The sequence below is a fragment of the Camellia sinensis genome, chromosome 5 (genome assembly GCF_055761805.1).
Source record: "Camellia sinensis isolate YWXY chromosome 5, ASM5576180v1, whole genome shotgun sequence".
Lineage (NCBI taxonomy): Eukaryota > Viridiplantae > Streptophyta > Magnoliopsida > Ericales > Theaceae > Camellia > Camellia sinensis.
Window position 1 is genome coordinate 216,178,783 of NC_138965.1, and position 17,506 is coordinate 216,196,288.

Below are 17,506 nucleotides of genomic sequence, written 5' to 3' on the forward strand. Positions count from 1 at the left end.
TCTAATTTTGGAGCTCTAAAGAGAGCTCTAATGATATGGCAAGGGAAAAAAAAAAGATAGACACACACATCATATCACCTGTGAGCCTCACTCCTTGCCACATCACTAGAGCTCTCTTTAGAGAGCCAAAATTGGAGCTCTCAATCTTTATTCTTTTTTTTAAACCTGAAGGAGGTCAGTATAATTTATCCAAAGTAATAATAAATAAGAATTTGAGATACTCTAACTTGGTGGGTCATTTTATCAAACAGTTTAAAGGCAGAGAAAATAAAGCAGATCAATCACTCATATTTACGCAGAGATGTGAGATCGCGTGCTTGCTTTGTCATCCAATCGGCTTTCCTAGCAATTTAGGGCGTCATCCCAAGTATCTTCTCTGCAATTTCTTTGTGAGTGTTGGTGTGAATTCGTGCTCAGCTTTGTTGGTACATTCAGAGCTCAACTGTGTCAAATCACAAAGAAAACACCACAAAGCACACCTTCCTCTCTCTTTCCTTCTTCTTTACAAAACCTCACAACACCTTCTTCCCTCTTTCTTTTCTCTCTTTGTAAGAATCTGTTTGTATGGCTTGATTTATTAATGAGAAAGAAAGGATGAAATAGAAAACTTTTTATTTTTTATTTTTAGGGGAAATTACACCCAAAAAAAAAACCCAGGGTTTAGTGCCTTTTTCAAATTAAACCTTAGGTTTCCAATTTTGACAATTTGTACCCCACCATTCCACCCGTGTTGCAATCCGATCCCCCCACCCATCTCCGTCTCTATTAGTTAACGGAAGATTGATTTAGGGGCCAAAATTGCCCTAATCTTCACAATTTAAGGCAAAAGACACCCCTCCATTGCGATTTACGGCTCCGTGCAACCCACCTGGTGCGATCGGTGATTCAACTTGCGATTGAAGCCACGCATTGAAATAAGAGAGCAATTTCATAGTTGATTTTCCAAAAAGCTTTGGACTCTGAGATTGAGGTAAAAAATGGGTTGATTTTTGGTTGTTTTATATCGGTTTTCTGATTTTTTTTCCTCCATTGTTGACCTTCGTTTTGTCTCCATTGTTGACATTCTTTTTTTATTATTTTTTTATGACATTGTTTTTCTCTCCATTGTCGATGCACACTTCTTGTTTATTGTTTTGTGACATTGTTGTTGTCTCCGACTGTATACATGCCTATGTATCACTGAATACATTACGGTCCCAGGGTCTCCATTATTTTTTTAGGTTCTTGTGTGTCTGCCTTCTGTCATATTTTGTCTCCATAATGGAGAAATGTGGGCCAAGTTGCTTCATATGAGGGTTTTGTTTTTTTAATATGCTTTGTTTTGCAAGTGGACCCATAGTTATTGTCATTGTTTTGTTTATGTACGGATGCAGTAATGACAACTTTTGTTAAAGTTCTGATACATCACAGTGGCTATTTTATTGAGAATGATGAAAGGAGTTATGTTGGGGGTAATGTTGATGTATTTGATACAGTTGATGTTGATAAATTATCTGTCCCAAAGATTACCTACATGTTGAAGAAATTACGTGTTTTTTATTACAAGCATATTTTCTATAGTTCCCAACAAAAATTTGGTCCTAGGGTTAAGAGTGTTGGCTAACGATGATGATATTAGAGAAATGTATTCTTTGTTGGAAAATAGAAATACCATAGAGCTGTCTATTGAGCATCATAAGCCACATAATATAGATATTGCTCATCCTGTGTTATTCCTTACTGATGTGCCTGTAAAGGATGTGGAAAATGATGAAAATTACAACAATGATCACTGTTAAGAGGACTCAAACAGTGACAGTGATGGCAATGATGACCCATCAAACAGGGATTTCTTAGATAGTAGTGATGATGATGATCCTGAGCTTGATGACATTATGTTTGATAGTAATGTTGAGAGAGATATCAATGAAGACGGGCTTAAAGAAGGTCATGAGTGTGAAGTGAATGATAGAGATTCATCTAAGGAAGAACTGGTTACCCCTACAGGCTCTGATGATGAGGACAATAACAATAGGCCTAAGTACCCTGAATTTAGGCCTGAGGTTGATATGCAGAACACAGAATTCAAAATAAGAATGTTGTTTAGTACTGCAAATGAGTTCAAAGATGTTGTCAAGGAATATGCAGTGAAAGGGGGGTATGATGTGAAGTTTACTAAAAGTGAAAAATTGAAGGTTCAAGTGAATTGTAGTGCTGGGTGTAAATGGAGACCGCATGCATCCAAGATGACTGGAGAGAACACTTTGTAGATAAAAACATATCAACCTAAACACTCTTGCTATAGAACTTACAAGAATAGAGAAATTACTAGTTCTTGGTTGGCAAAGAAATATGTCCAGAAATTTAGGACCACCCCAACATTGAAAGTGAACGAGTTTCAAGAAACTATCAAAAAGGATTTTGTTGTAAGTGTGTCAACAATGACAGCTTATAGAGCCAAAAATACAGCAATTCGGAAGATTGAGGGAATATTGAACAATATAGTAGGGTATGGGATAAAGCAGCTGAGTTGAGAAGAACCAATGAGGGTACTAATGTTGACATAAATGTGTGGAGGCCTCAATTGGAAGTTAAACCTAGGTTTCAGAGAATTTATGTATGCCTTGGTGCAATTAGGAGAGGATTTCTATCTGGTGTGAGACCATTAATTGGGTTGGATGCTTGTTTTTTGAAAGGACCTTGCCAAAGGCAGTTATTTACAACAGTTGGATGGGATGGAAACAATCAAATGTATCCAATAACTTATGTTGTAGCTAAGGCAGAGTGTAAGGAGAGCTGGACTTGGTTTTTGCACAATTTGTTACAAGATATTGGCTCAATTGAAGAACAGGGATGGACATTTATGACTGATCAACAGAAGGTAAATATTTTTATGTATTCCTTATGTTTTGACATACTCTTATCATTATTTCATTCCTAGAATAATGTTGTCAATTAATTGTTTGGCTATGCTATCTGTTTTTCTTACAAGGACTTGTTCTAAGCTTGCGATTGGTATGCCCTGAAGCCAATCATAGGTTCTGTTTCAAACATTTGTATGCACACTTCAAGAAGTTGTTTAAAGGAAAAGAGTTGAAGGATTGTGTTTGGAAGGCAACAAAAGAATACACAATGGTTGAATGGGAGAGGCACATGACTAAACTGCAGGAAGTAGATAGTAAGGCATATGACTAGATGATGAGAGTGAACCCAGTCCAATAGTCTAGGTTTGGGTTTAGTCCAAGAACCAAATCCAATAGGCTCCTAAACAACATCTCTGAATGCTTTAACTCATGGGTGATACAAGCTAGAGACAAACACATCCTTACCATGATAGAGATGATTAGGAGGGCTTTGATGGTGAGAATACATTAATGTAGGGACAACATGCTGAAGTACAAAGGGCCCATTTGTGGAAAGATACGATGCAAAGTTGAAAAGAGGAAGCTGAAGTCCAGAGTATGAATACCTACATGGTCAGGAGGTGCTGAGTTTGAAGTAAGACATGGAGGGGATGGGTATGTAGTGAACTTAGAGAATAAAACATGCACATGCTTTAAGTGGGACCTCACTGGAATCCCTTGTCCCCAAGGGGTAACTGCTATAGCTTTTCAGAATGAGAGGGTTAAAGATTATGTTCATATATTCAAGAAGGAAACTTTTTTGAGGACTTATGAGCCATTGATTAATCCGAGGAATGGGCCAGATTTGTGGCCTAAAATAGGGTGTGACCATTGTAGACACCCCATTTTTGACCGCCCTTAAGACTTGAGCGTCACTACTGATGGCTTACCTGATGGTGTAGGCTATGTAGTGCAAAGGTTCGGTTTCTTCGACAAGGAGAGAGAGTCAAATCCCAACCTCACACCCTAGTTGTGGACCAAAGCCTTTTGACCAAAGATTTTAGACCTTAAAACCCTCTCTTTCAAAACATTTTTGAAAATGCTTCTACGATGTTCTGAGGCTCGCATTTCGTCAAATGTTGCGCTTTTCGGTAAACCGAGCAAGGACAAAGTGGAAATGAATGAAAGAGAGATGAAATCTTTGAAAAATCTTTCAAAACACCTTTCTTATGGGTTTGGAGTTGAACAAAAGAGGAGAAGAGGGAAGAAACTAAGTTGGGAAAGAAGATGGGCATGAACCGTTAAGAGAGAGTCGAGCAGCCCTCACTAAATTGGGCCTATCCATTTGCACACTTGAATTTCAGCTATGAGGCCACCACAGTTGGAAATAAGACTTCCGGGGCTTCATTTTTTATTCAAGAACCTCCTCTAGCCGAGTCCGGATGGGAGAGATATGGTTGTTGGAAGTTAGGCATCAATCCGGTTGGACCGAAACTGAGCAGGCTTCACTAAAAGAGGGATATCTCTTAGCACACTTGGAATTTTTATGTGAGGGTTCTACTATTGGAAAGAATACTTCCGGGGCTTCAGTTTAGGCTCAAGAATGACCTGAAAAGGCATCCAGATGAAGGAGTTATGCTTGCTTCAAGTCGGGGACCAAAACTGATTTTTGTTGCCGACCACTAAGGGAGTGTGCCGACCACAAATGGAGGGTGCCGACCAAAAATGATCCTTGATGACCAGAAAAAGTGGTCGGTCGACCAGTTGAGGTGGTCGGTCGACCACTTGTGCCCAGAAAGCTCAGAAATTGTAGAATTTTGCTCTAGTTGTTCCAGACTGTCCCAGATATTTCTGAATTGAGATATTTCGACCAAATGCTCATATATTGCTATATATTGAGCCATATCTCATATATTGCAAGGGTTAGAAAAATTGGGGAAGCTTCTCACTCTAGAATCCTCTCTCTCTAGAAGATTTGTGAGCAAACTCTCTCTCTCTCTAGAATTCTCTCATTCTCCTCTTGTTTTTGAGCCTTAAGCTTAGAATTCTCTACACTTTTGCAAAGGCATCCTTAACCAAACTTGACCATATTTGGGCTAAGATTACTTGGAGCCTTATTTGAGCTCTAGAAGAAGGATTGAGCTTGGTTTGTTGCCTCCTTGGTGCCTAAAGTGCTCATTGCTTCAAAGGTATAATATTTTCCTTGTTTAAGCTTGTTTTGCATACTTGCTTCACCATCCTTTTTCCATTGTTTTGGACTATTTTGGGGCTATTTTTGGACTGTCAAAAACTCTATTTTTAAGGTGTAAAAATGGTAGTTTAAGGCTTGGTGAGTTTGGGGGTTGTTCTCCCTTTTTTTTCCTTGGCTTGTGAGGCCTTTTGTGCAACTTCCCACCACCTTCAAATCCAATTTTTTTTTTGGCCTTTTTACAACTGAAAATCAGAGGTATTTCAGTGGTGGACACCATGTTTTGAGGTCCAAAATAGGAGGGGTTGGCCTCCCCTCCTTATTTCTTGTTTGCATGTGTTATTGGCCTATCAAATGAGCATGTATTTCTCCCTTCTTGAGGCTTAGTTTGAGCTTGTTTTTGTGACTTTTAGGACCTGATATAACTCTGTTTTGAGTTGGTTTGGCCTCTTCTTGTTTGCTTTTTGTACTTGTAGTGCAATCTCAATAATTGGCCTAGCCTACTTGGTGTTTTGGCCTTTTATTCTAGCATATGTTGGCTATGTTCAAGCATGTTTTTGGCCTTGTTTTGACATGTTTTAGGACTGTTTTGAAAGGTTTTAGGCCTTTGAGGATTGTATTGCATAGCTATAGCGCAAGTGCCTTTGCTAGCCTTGTGTCTTAAGGCCCCTAGCATGCTTGGCTTGTGATGTTTACATGTCTTAGCATCCTTTAGCATGTAATTTCAGAGCATATACTTCCATCATACACTCATATATATCGCTCTTTAATTGTGATTAAGAGTTGTGCTTCATGCCTTGTTTATGAGCCAATACGTATGCATGCTTGTCTACGCTTTTGGGCTACCATCTCAGCATGTTTTTGGCCTTATTTTGCCATATTACAACTCTGATTTTGGTTGATGGAGTCACCTCTTGCTTGGTTTTGGTACTTGTAGTGTAATCTCACTCATTAGCCTTGAATGCTTAGTGTTTTAGCTTACCATTCTAGCTTGTTTTGACTACACTCCATCATGTTTCTAGCATTGTTTTGACATGCCTTAGGACTGTTTTGAGTGATCTTGGTCCTTTGGGGCTTGCTTGATATGGCTATGGTGCAAGTGCTTTAGCTAGTCTTGAGTTTTGAGCACCTTAGCATGCTATATTTGTGATGGTTGCATGTTTTGGTATCATTTAGCATGTAATTTCAGAGCATATACATGTGTCATGTTCTCACTTCTTTCACTCCTTGAAAGCTTTTGAGAGTTGTGTCTTTGTGCTTTATTTGTGAGCTACCAAAGAAGCATGATTTTCTACTCTTTTGAGCCTTGGTTTGAGCAAGTTCTTGCCACTAATTTGCCATGTTGTAGCTCTATTTTGGGCTGGTTTGGTTGTTTAAGCTTGATATTGCATGCCTCATGTGTAATACACTTCACTAGTTTTGATGCCTTAGCCTTTAAACATGCCATACATGCATTGCTTGCATGATAGAGGCTTGTGCATGCCACTTTAGCATTGAAAGATGAGCATATGTTGTTTGCATTGCATTGTGTTTGGATCAGACGTTAGTCCAAACACAAGAAATGAGAGACGTTTCATACTTGAAGTGATGAAACGTGCCTCATTTCTCGGTCGTCGTGCCCCTTGATTGTGCATGATAGAGTGGAGGCCTCTTGAGTCTTGTGTGTTATGTGTGCATTTACTAAGCTTGCACAAGCTTGATTCTTTGGCCACCATGCATTGAAAATGCTCGGTTGGCGTCTCGAGAGTCAAGTGCCATACTCATTTGAGCTTGAGATATGATAAGGAGTGTGGAAGTGCATACATTTCCTTGCAAATACACTGTCTTGCCTCTGTCTATGCTCTGTTACAGCAACAGGAGGAATTTCAGCCCTCAAGGTGTTCTTGAGATTAGAAAGAAGCAATATGGAAATCGGTGTAATTTTCAAAGGTTCAAAAGAGTGCAAACAGAGGCGTCTTGAGGCAAGGTGGTGGATTTCCTGGAGGACGCAACCGAGCATGCATATCTCCCTCTCCCGCAAGGCCATTTCTCGCTTTTGTTAGCTAGTTGTAGTGAATTACCTGTGCTGTAATTAATTTAGCTTAGTGCTTTGTAATATTTTAATTAACTTCGATTAGCTAGTTATTCAATTTGGTTTGTAATAATTAATTAGCTAGAATAGTTAGTTAACTAGTTGGCTTGTAATAATTAGCTTAATTAGCGTAGCTAGTTAGCTTTCATTTTATTCGGACCATCCGTCGAGAGGGCAAATGTTGTAATAAGTGTGCGTGTGTGTGATGCATGTCTTCCAACCCCACGTCTTTCTCCCTTTTACTTATCAGCTTCTGATGGTTAGTTTTAGGGCATGTTTCAATTAGCATACTTATGCTTTGCATGCGTGCATCATTCATTCGTATTGCATGCACCGGGCTCGGCGCATCATTCAAACTGCATTGAATTTTAATACTTACTTGAATACATGTTTCAAAGCATGTTACCAAGTGTTGCATTCATATGCCATTCTAGATAGCCGAGCCTATTTTAGTTGCATTTTTGCATGTGTTGCATTAGGCATCGTTGACATAGCTAGGATCATGCATTGATTACTAACTAGTTTCTGTTTTGGCTCGGAGTACACTATGAGTGTTTACGCTTTAGCGTACTGCATGAGATGTGTATGTTGCCATGTTAGCATGCTTGCCATGAGGCTATTTGCTTAGTTGATAACCTACATGAATGCCTGTGGATGAAGGCTTCATTACTTGCATTGGAACAATTCATTGATTGCGAGTTTTAAGTCCACTTGAAGTGGCAAATCATCGTGTTTTCTTAAGCCCACTTGAGGGTGGCAACTCCACGTTTTAGCCTACTTGCGAGTAGCATCTTCAAACCATTTTCGAAAAACAAACATGAGATGTTTTGTTCCAAATCGAGCGATTTAGTCTATACTCGTATGTTGTGCGCATCACATAGTAAGCTAGCTAATAACCGGAAAAAGAACACATGTGTTTTCAAAAATAATATATCATGTTAGTAGACGCCGATCTTTGATCGAGTAAGCGGTGGTGCTCATTTCAAGACCTTTCCCTCTCGTACCCAAGTTCCCGAGCCGAGGGAACTTTGGTGATGACGGACACGTGGCCTTAGGCACGAGTCAGGGTTTCCTAAATTTACCAAAATAAAATATTTAGGTAGCAACTCTGAAATCTGGCAAAGCAGTCCATGTTTGGCGCTTTTTGATTAAAATCGATTTTTCAAAATGATTTGCCGGATTTGGACTCTTTGGTGATTTATCAGTCTTACATTGCACTTTGTGAGATTATATTCAAAACCGTGATAGGAGTCCGAACTGTAGTAGCTATGAACCCAAATCTGCCCCCTCTCCGAAAGGGGGGCGCACGGAGCGAGTTCGGGGCAGTCTATAACCATCTTCTACCTCTCAAGCTTAAAAAACCAACTAGTACGCCTTCCAGACATAGAGTTAGGGACCCAGATGAATCTAAGAATCCATACAAATTGCAGAAGAGGTAGTCTACCCTAAAATGCTCTAAATATGGTTGTTATGGTCACAATCAAAGAACTTACATGGGTCCATTGAAATGAAAGAAAAGTAGACCTTCTGGGAAATCCAATAGTAGTGTAAGTATTCCATTAAATGAAAGTAAATAAACATTATTTTAGTAATAAATAATACATGTTACTAATTACAAACTTCTTTTGCAGACATTTATGGGCTTTAGGACAGCTACATTATTTGGGGAAGAGGGGAGCAGCCAAGCACAAGTTGATGGTTGCCAATCTAGGAAGAGGCCAGCAGCAGTAAATGGTGTTGAAGAATCAACTGATGGGCAACCAAGGAAGAGGACAAGATTAGTAGCAATAGACATAGGCAAGAAGCAAGAAATGGCCAACCAGACTAGTGTGAACAAGTGATTTTGAACACTTTTGTAATTAAAATAGGGTTTTCGCAATATTCATGGGGGTTTTGTAATGTTCCATGGGGTTTTGCAATGTTCATGGTTTATATTACCTTACTCACCACTTTTGTAATTAAAATAGGCTTTTTCAACACTTATGCTATACATATGGGTTATGAAACCTTGAACAATGATTGTATGGTTATTATCCTTTAATGGTTGAATCATTGAAACCGTAATATTTAGTTGGCTTGAATTATGTTCTAAGTTCATGTGGGAAAATAACAAGTTTTTATGCTTGCTTTGTTGTGGTTGTTATGGTTATGTAAAACCAAGTTTTTGCTTCAATTGGTTGGCTTCAATTTTAACCATGCATGTATGGTTATTATCATTATACATGAATGTAGGGACAGCATGCTAAAACTAGGGACAAACACATCCAAACCATTTCACCATTACAAAACAAAACAATTTCACCAATTGATAACAAAAGCATTGTAATTACAAAACAAAAGCATTGCACAAACCATTTCCAACCAAACATTTTATTTACATTTCACCATCACAAAACAAAAGCATTGCACAAACCTTCCCCATTACAAAACAAAAGCATTACAATTGCAATTGCAATTGATAACAAACAATTTCACCATTTCAAACCAAACACAATTGACATTGCCATTGTTCAACAAAAGCATTGCAATTACAAAACACATTGTGGAAGTAATGTACCCAACCAAAATAGATATTATCAATTACATAGCAAGCCTAAAGACAAGTTTTCCTTCAACTATTTTGGAGTACAAACAGTCCATTCATAAGCAATGTAGCAATCAAGGCAATAACATGCCACTTATGTCGTGCACGATAACGTTGAACAACATCCTCTAATTGTGCAACCTCATTGACAAATTCTTCTAGTGTTGCAACCTTATCCACCAACTTCGACAAAACTTGTCTACTATGCGCACATGTGGGTGGATTGTACTAGGAAAAGAAACCACAAGACCCATTTTCTGTAATTGCAATCAAACATAAACAAAGTTGAGCAAATGTTCATGTCATTACTGAAAAATATTTGAAAATTTTTCTATAAATACTGAAAAATTGCTAACTGACTTTACTAAAAAATTGTATACACTTACTCCATAACTAGGACAACCCAAAAACCTCCTAGAAAGATTAGCATGAGTCCATGAAGTTCTAATCTACGCTCTTAACCCACAGTTGCAACGAGTCAACTCACCCCAATTATTCTCACCCCAGCTATTACCTTCACTCATTTTTGTCTTTCACTTTGATGGAATAGAAAACAGTTTGCACGACTATGAAGAGAAAAAGAAGTGTCACCAATGCAGACAAAAACAAAGTCAACAATAGAAAGAAAAAGAAGATTAAAAATGAAAGACAAAAAGAAGCAATGGAGAAAAAAGAAATCAAAATACCCGTATAAAACAACCAAAAATCAACTCATTTCTTACCTCTATCTCAGAGTCCAAAGCTTTTTGGAAAGTCAACTATGAAATTGTTGTCTTCCTTCGATGCATGGCTTCAATTGCTGGTTGAATCACCGATCGCACCAGGTGGGTTACATGGAGCCGTAAATCGCAATGGAAGGGTGTCTTTTGCCCTAAATCGTGAAGATTAGGGCAATTTTGGTGCCCAAATTAGTCTTTTGCTAACAAATAGAAGCGAAGATAGACAGGGGAATCGGATTGCAACACGGGTGGAATGGTGGGGTACAAATTGTCAAAATTGGAAACTTGGGGTTTAATTTGATAAAGGCACTAAACCCTGGGTTTTTTTTTTTTTTTTGTAATTTCCCCTTATTTTTATATTTAGTTTATAAGTTGGGTGAAAAAAGAAATTTTTTTATTTCTCTGTAAAATATGTTAATTGGTTATAAAATCTATAAAGAAAAAAAATTCAATCATATCCGTCCCTCACATATTTTTATTTATTTTTATTGATTCCTCATAGAGGGTATCTTTAATCCTTCACTAAATCTTTCATTAAATTTTAATTTGATTAAAATTTTAGTTAAAATGAGATTCAATCTTTTCATTAAACTTGTATCAAATCAAGGATAAATCAAATTTTTTTCATCAAATTTTTCAAAAGCTTTTTTCCACTAAGTTTGATAAATTTGTTAAAAGTTAAAGGATTAGAGCAGCTGGTTTAGTTTACCAATTTTGATGAAAAGTAAAATTTGGGACAATAATGTAAGTTTTTAAATGATTTTGATAAAAAATTTAATGAAAAGATTGGAGGAATTGATATCAAATCAAGCTTTTTATTCAAATTTAAATTCAAATTAAATAATCATAATAAAATTGATAAATGATTGGAGATAATCTAAGAAAGTATAATTATTTCTTTTATTTTTCCCCTAATGAAACAAAGTTCATCACAAAGAGAGAGAGAGAGAGAGAGAGAGAGAGAGAGGAAGGTGTTGCAAGCATGTTTGTAAATAGGAAGCTCATACCTGACCTGCAAAATGTTCTATAAAACCCAACTCCAATCAAAACCAAGTACACAAATCCTATGAAACACAACAAGTTTGAACCATGTTTTCTCTATCAAACTTGCGACAATATCTTCCCTTTTGTGTAAGAATGATCCCTTCAATATCAATGCCATCAATTTTATTGACTACCTTAGCAATGCTGGTCAGGACACTGCTCCATGAACTCCTGGCCATCTCCAAAACGCTTATACCGCCACAGCTCTTTGATAAAATCTTATCCTTCATTCAAAACTTTCATTCCCAGATGACTCTCACCATTGATGAGTACAATGGGCTCTCCGTCGATGGCACTGGTTCACTGTCAAGACAGTTCAACCAACAGACCTGGTCTACATTTAGACATAATGAAACTGTTGGCTTATTTTTCCTATGAAGAAAAATATCATAAATGCGAGCGTGCCAGCAAGGACTAAAAAATCCTTACAGATTAAATTCAAGCCAATTATCAAGCGATTGTGTTGACGGTTCTTTTGCCTCAACAAAGAGGACTTCAAAATTGCCAAGTGTAGAGAAAAGAAAAATTAAAAGAAGAATGAGGGAGACGGAGAAAGACGATTGAGTGAACAATCAAAGTAATAATTACTTACCTCTACTCTTATGCTTCGAAAGGAAGTGCATAAAATGCTTTGAAAAGGAAATGCTGAAAATAAATGCTTCGAAATATAAATCTATGTTAAACTACTCCTAAGATAAGGAAAATGACAAGAAATATTGAAATCAAGTGTCTTTGTTTTGAGTTCTGGATCCTTTACAATGTAGCCATGAATGGCTATTTATAGGCAAATATTTGTAGGAAAAAAATTTCAACAATAACTACCCAATAATCACCTAAAACTACCCATTCTTCCATATTCATTCCCACAATGCCACATATCTCTCCATGTCTTCATAACTTTCTTTAACCTCCAATTCATGCTCCATGTTCTCCACTTTATTCTCCATCATCTTTTTCACATTTCATAACTTCTCAAAACCTCCAAATGAGTAGAAGGATGCCACATGTCCTGTAATTATATAAATAATAAATAATAATAAAAATTGGAGATTTATGGTGCCAACATTACCCCCCGCGGCCCTTAAAAATGATGTTTACTTGAATTTTTGAAGAGCCGAACCAAGCACATGACTAATCTAAGCAGTAAAATGCTTCGAATAATATCAACAAAGTGCTTCGAATGATATAATAGCACCAATAACGTGCTTCGAATGATATAATAGCACTAATAATGTGCTTCGAATAAGTATGAAATTATGACTAGATGATCAATAACAAGCTTCGAAGGTGGTATAAAAGACCAAATTCATCGTTCGAAGGTCTTGCGGCACAGTTTTGAAGGAACAACATCACCCCTCGAAGGTTGGAAGCATTGATATAGGATGATAATACTTACAATGAAATTTCAAGGTTAGGCTTGACGCTTCAAATGTATCTTCGAAGCTTTATACAACTTCGAAGGTGAAGTAATCAACCTTCGAAACAACTCTTGATGCTTCGAATGTATCTTCAAAGTTTTATACAGCTTCGAAGGTGAAGTAATCAACCTTCGAAACAACTTTTGATGCTTCGAATGTATCTTCGATGCTTTGATTGTGTACATACAAATAACTGGCCATCAATTTGAAAAGATAAGCCATTCTCAACCACTTATTTAAGAGCATAGGCTTTTCCTAGCCAAGTTCATGCATTTTAAATGGTCATCACCTGTTCTTAGTGCTTCGAACTCATAAGAACAATTTGTTAATTTTATTAGCCACATCATCAAAATTATATTTTGGTGTGATCCACAAATCCAAAGTAGGTTTTGAACACCAAGAACCACAGTACAAGATGGCCTTAAAAATTCAAACAACTTGACATTTTGAACAATTTCAAAAAATTCAAATTCATGAATATTAAATTGTTCATCATTCTTAGCCATGTTTGGGTTGAGAATATGTTCTTTGGCCAAATAACTTTTTCATTCATAGACAAATGGGGCTGTTTTTTTATTTTAGCCATTAATGGCTTATGAAAATCCTCCATAGACATGTTTTTTCCATGGCTTACTTTCTAAGAATCAATTTTTCAACTCCCCGAGCCTTATATAGAACATTATTTTTAACCATGCTTGGCTCAACAACATACTTTTTATCAAAGTTATTTTCATAAGTTGGCTTTTCAAAAATGGGTTTTTTGACCCCCCGAGCCATTGATGAAATTATATTTTCACTAATTTCAGTCACAAATGACTTCAAAACATTTTGTAAAACCCCACAAAATTTAGTCATTAAAGACTTGACAAAAAAGGTTAATAACTCATGTCTCCATTGGCAAATTTCCACATCAAGTTGATGAGTCATTCCAACTAAGTGGTGTATTTTTTCTTTTACCAAATAATATGGTAATGAATAAACAACTTGGAAATTTTTTTCATCAAGAAAATGGATCATTTCTTGAAGATCTAAAATTTTTCTTTCACGCCAATATATTTCATATTGACAAGTTCGAATGGCGAAATCCAAATCGTTTGTCATTTCTTACACTTGGCTGTCCCACTGGGTGTGCCAAAAATTGTTGGCCTATTTTTCCTACGAAGGAAAATATCATAAATGCGAGCGTGCCAGCAAGGACTGAAAAATCCTTACAGATTAAATTCAAGTCAATTATCAAGCGATTGTGTTGACGGTTCTTTTGCCTCAACAAAGAGGACTTCAAAATTTCCAAGTGTAGAGAAAAGAAAAATTAAAAGAAGAATGAGGAAGATGGAGAAAGACGATTGAGTGAACAATCAAAGTAATAATTACTTACCTCTACTCCTATGCTTCGAAAGGAAGTGCATAAAATGCTTTGAAAAGAAAATGCTAAAAATAAATGCTTCGAAATATAAATCTATATTAAACTACTCCTAAGATAAGGAAAATGACAAGAAATATTGAAATCAAGTGTCTTTGATTTGAGTTCTGGATCCTTTACAATGTAGCCATGAATGGCTATTTATAGGCAAATATTTGTAGGAAAAAACTGTTGTTCAAATTTTGAAATTAAATAAATAGATTTATGAAGAAATCAAATTATATATATACTAAGAACACATGCTAATAATTACAACTAAATTTCAACAGAAATACACAAAACAATAAAAGGGTAAAGACACGAAACCGAAGCCTGCACGGAAGCAGTTTCCTTAAAACAGATTTCGCCGCCTCACTGGTCGAGTGCTTGAGGAATCCTGGCGTCTGTCTCCCAGGATACGACGGTCAAAACCAGCTACGGCAGAAGCACTCTCTGTCTAACTTAGCGAACAAAACAGTGGCAGCACTCTCTCACTGTAGGAACTTTCAGGCAAACTGACTTATGAAATGGAAGTAAAAATTTCTGTGTTTGAGACTTGACAGGAAGGTCTCAATTTATACATGTATAGGGGAGAGAGGAAGAGCCTTCAGCCTTTATGGCTGTACATAATGCACCATTAATGTAACGCCCTCAAAATAAACCCATAATAACCATAACATTAACATGCATTTATAAAAGAAAATGAATCATTTGAGTTATTCATCAGAGTATTCTTATTGAAAGACATCACATGTAACATCCTGCAACATCAAAATAAATGCCTAAGGGCTTACATCTTTCCAAGCTAACACTTGGACACAAAAAGGATGAGTACTAACTCATTTACAAGTTAAGCCCTAGGCTTGAATGTTTACATGAAATCTCAAAAATAACAAAATAAAACATATAACTAAAGACAAGTCTTCAAAATCCCAAACATCAAATCCTTCCAGGCTAAGTCCGTGGAGGTAGCTTATCACCTGAACCTGAAAATGATGTTCCCATAAAGGGTGAGCCACAGCCCAGTAGAAAAATACTAAACCAAATATAAGCATTGAATAAAGCTATAGCATTCAATAGATGGTTAACTAAGATAATCAATTTTATCATTAAACAGTCTCATGACACTAATGTCTAAGACACATTTCACTTTCCATTATTATCAACATGGCTCAGAACCTGGCCAACTTACAACAGTGAATTGTATATCATATTCACATTACTTCCAATATCAACAAAACAAACGAGACTCATGCTCATATCAAAACACTTCATACTTCCCATTTGATACACATTTTAGTGTTGTATCAATAATCATGTAAAAACACTTCAATATAATAAGCACACATAAAAATGGTGCTAATGGAGTCCATCCCCTATCTCCTCCCAAACAAAAATCCGGTTTAGAGGTCCATCCCCTATCTTCCCCTAAACCGTGGAGTACATCCCCTATCTCCTCCCACACAAAACAATGTATGCAAATGCAATGCTCAATCAATACACGTATTTTCTGTATTAATGCAATAGTCAAAATTAATGACTTAACCAATGTGATTAGTTTCAGTTATTCCTAATCCACATGCAATGTCTACAACAATCACGACTATCCTCCACCGATAGCCCAAAACAGTTATTTCTAGACTGGAAATAAATATAACAACAATTCACTAGGCGAGTGGTTTAAATTATCCCACCACACCATTTAATCAATGAATTCCTCAATTTCATGAATTTAACCAAATTCCCTTAAACTAATTATACAAATTAATTTATTAATACAACTAGGGTTTTTCCCAAAATTACCAAAGTATCCCCAACATATCAAAATACCAAAACTTAGAACAAAACTTATAGAATGGAGTAGGAAATCCCTACCTCGAAGAAAATAATCCGTATAGAGAAGATGGAGATGAAGACCAAAGACCAACGTGCTCCAAATCCCAAGTTTCTCAGATTAAAACGAAGCCCTCAACTTACTCTAACTTTTTAATAAAGGATCTAAGGTAGAAACTCACTCTAAGTAGATCAATCGTAAGAGAGAAGGTGTGTAGAGGGAGAGAGAGAGATAAAAACACTCCAGGGGCGGTTTTTAGAAGGTTATGAAGGAAAAGTAGGTCAAAAAGTGATCCAAAAAGTGGAATCACGGACTGATATAATCGACTCTACGCTCGAGCGTAGAAAGCCCCGCTCGAGCGTAAGACACAGAATCATGCTCGAGCGTGAAGAAAGCCGCTCGAGCGTCGATTGCACCCTTCCAGAAGTTTTGCAGGCGCTGCACCCGCTCGAGCGTCAAACTCCCCGCTCGAGCGGAGGAACAAAAACAAGGGATCACGCTCGAGCGTAAAAACTACCGCTCGAGCGGAAGAACTGCAGAGCAAAATACTGGGAGATGGAAAATCCCGCTCGAGCGTCAAAAATCCCGCTCGAGCGGAGAAGCAACAACGAAGGGACCGCTCGAGCGTTAAAACTTCCGCTCGAGCGTGAAGGCCAAAATCTGGGCATCACCTATCGGCATCTAAAATCAACCAACCTGTAACAGACCCGTCCAACACAACCTATACTTCAAATACAAAGAGATTAAAGGACAACAACAACCAATAAGTAATGACAGGATCCACGGAACCTAAGTCCGGATACAATAATTTAAAGAGAAAAGACCGGGGTCGCTATAACCTCCCCTCCTTAAAAGAATTTCGTCCCCGAAATTTAGCACAAGGTTTCGAAAACAAGTTTTTCTCAAATTCCAACAATATGATAACTCACTAATAAACAACTTGACCCAACACCGGCCATTCCATCTCTTAACAAAGAGGCATGCCACAATATGCAAAACAACCATATATTTCAACCTGCATTAACACTATGCAATTTTCTTTCAATTTCAACAATTTTCAATATATTCAATATATACAATGTTCCATTAAACTTCCATTTCGAGGCAAGTTCCAAAATATTTCCATTAACCAAAACATTCTAAATGTTTTACAGCTTAAGACATATATAAAAAGCTTTAAAGTTTGACAATATTACAAAATCTAACTACAAGATTACAAATCAATAAACATGTCCGGATATTTCTCGCGGACTTCCAACTCACGTTCCCATGTGGCTTCCTCCACCCCGTGATGTTTCCACAAAACTTTCACCAAAGGAATGGTCTTGCCTCGCAAGACTTGATCCCGTTTATCCAAGACCCGAACCGGTCTCTCCTCATACGAGACATCCTCATCAACTACTAAATCGGTCCAATCCAATACATGT